Source organism: Capsicum annuum, chromosome 4 (genome assembly GCF_002878395.1).
Source record: "Capsicum annuum cultivar UCD-10X-F1 chromosome 4, UCD10Xv1.1, whole genome shotgun sequence".
In the NCBI taxonomy this organism is placed as follows: domain Eukaryota; kingdom Viridiplantae; phylum Streptophyta; class Magnoliopsida; order Solanales; family Solanaceae; genus Capsicum; species Capsicum annuum.
The window spans coordinates 144,752,984-144,755,271 of record NC_061114.1 but is presented as its reverse complement, the minus strand read 5'-3'; the positions used below and the strand labels follow the sequence as shown (position 1 = coordinate 144,755,271).

General features: G+C 36.9%; 1 non-coding gene across 1 annotated transcript; it reads right to left on the bottom strand.

Annotated features, from left to right (window-relative positions):
• Window positions 1-1,962: 1,962 nt before the first annotated feature.
• LOC124898394 lies at window positions 1,963-2,069 on the bottom strand. The gene has a single exon (XR_007055355.1). It is a non-coding gene; the product is annotated as a small nucleolar RNA R71 (small nucleolar RNA).
• Between the last annotated feature and the right edge of the window lie 219 nt (window positions 2,070-2,288).

Below are 2,288 nucleotides of genomic sequence, written 5' to 3'. Positions count from 1 at the left end.
TCAAAATCATGAATAATAGTGCATAATTTGATACAACGAGGATATGGAAGTAGTGAAGGAATATAAGGGAGTGAAATTAAGCTGAAAATAGAAGCTGGAAAGGAGGAATCCTCATTTGAAGACACCGCATCACGGGGATCAACAAATAGCAATGGTCAAATTACAGTGAAGGTTCATGAAATTACCACATAGCGGAGTAGTTTCATTTACCAGATTTGGTGACCTGAAGGTTTAGCATGTCGCAGAGGATGACTATTTCGCAATTATCCCAATCCAGTGGCTCACCACGATTGTGGCGCGTTGTAGTGAGGGCGCATTTTACAATTGTCAGGGGATATTTGAGCTCCGCAATTTCCTATATTTCAATGGAAAATAGCAATCGAAGTCATGGCACGACGCACCGTGTGGACAAATCGAGAATATTTTAAGTGTTTTGTCCCCGCTATAAAAGGAAAAATCCAAGATAATATGGGGGACTTTATGTCAAGCAGAGCAGCGGCGGAAAAGCAAAAATTTCTCTCTTTTAGTGTTCTAAAACATTCTTTTAAATTTCTTTACTTTAAGTTTTGTTTTGGGTATGATTTATTACTTATTTTGGATGATGAATTCAAACATGAGGAGCTAAAAACCCTATTTCTGGGGTTGAGGCTAAGAACATGATTACTCTTTAATATTCTTATTCATAGTTTCTTTTTGGAGTATAATCTGGGCTGTTCTTAATTTCTTGATCCTACTATTTTAATAATTGGCCACCATTAGAATAAATTTAAATTTTTATGTGAATTCGGGAGGAGAATCATAGAATAGAACGAAGAAATCACTTGCAAGAAGACAATTTCATGAATCGAGAAGATTTGTTGTAAATCTACGGGAGTTGTAGTTACAACATTCAATAGATAGAAGATTTGAGGTTGGGAGACCAAGATCGTGGCATAACCCTTGTGAACCAGCAAACCGATAACCAATTAGACTATGATAAGAATAGAGAATTGTATGACTGTTTATAATACCTCAACCGTGGAGTCGTCCTCATCATTGATTACAACCGTTGATTGCTTTGCTTTATTTATAATTAATTGTTTCTTGTTTAGTAATTTACATTTTATTTACAGAATCAAAGTAATCTTGATACCATCAAACAATTAATACTCAATTGTCCTGAACTAAAGATTGAATAAATTTCTAGTTTATTGATCCTTGAGGGAACGATATCTGACTGTCTAAGTTATTATATTACTTGCACAATTACATACTCTTGCATGTGCGTAGAGACGCAACAAGTTTTTGGTGTCGTTGCCAGGGATCTAAGAGAATTAGTAAATTACTTTAATTTTTGTTTTTTGATAATAAGTTTAAGTGTTAACAACTTAATCTTAGCTGCTGAATTTTTGCAGGTTTAGATGAACATTGGACTGGCTAGGGATAAAGAGTTAGTAGAGCCCTTTGCAGAACCAGAAGTGATTTTTCATCAGAGACGAAAAGCTCAATACTACACTCAACAGGGACTGATGGCAGAAATACGCGATCCTATAGTTGCTGATCCAAATATTGGAAATGTTCTAGCTCCTGTTGTTTCAGCTGTTTCTATTCAACTAGTCACAAGACCTATTTGAGAAGTGGCAATCCCACTTATGCACCTAGTGACTAACAGTATTCTGAAGCCTGAACCAGGAGGTCGGTGGGAATTAAAACAAAATATGGTGCAATTGTTAAGATCTGCGAGAGAATTTCAGGGACTCATATGAGGATCCGTAGAAGCACTTACAAACCTTCCTGGAGATAAGTGATACATATATTCCTGAAGATATAAATGCTGATTATGTCATATTGACACTCTTTTCCTTTTCTCTACTGGGGGAAGCAAAGAGATGGCTACTTGCTGAACCACACCAATCCATCACTACATAGGAAGATTGTGCTCGAAGGTTTCTCATTTGATTTTTTCCATCTCAGAAAACTACATAATTGAGGAGTGAGATATTGAGTTTCAGACAGAAAGATGGAGAAAATCTCTACCAAGCTTGGGAGAGATTTAAGGGCATACTCAGAAGTTGTCCTCATCACCATCAATAGAATGATGTTTTGGTGCATACATTTATAGAAGGTCTTGAGTCTAATACAAAGATTCTCTTGGATTCAGCAGCAGGGGGTCAAGCTTTGGAGAAAACATATGAAGAATTGTATACCTTGCTGAATAGAATTGCACAAGGGAATCCAGATTGGCATGCAGACTCAAGGAATGCTCCCAAGAAGGTTGCACGGGTGTTGGAGGTTGATCAATTCACTGC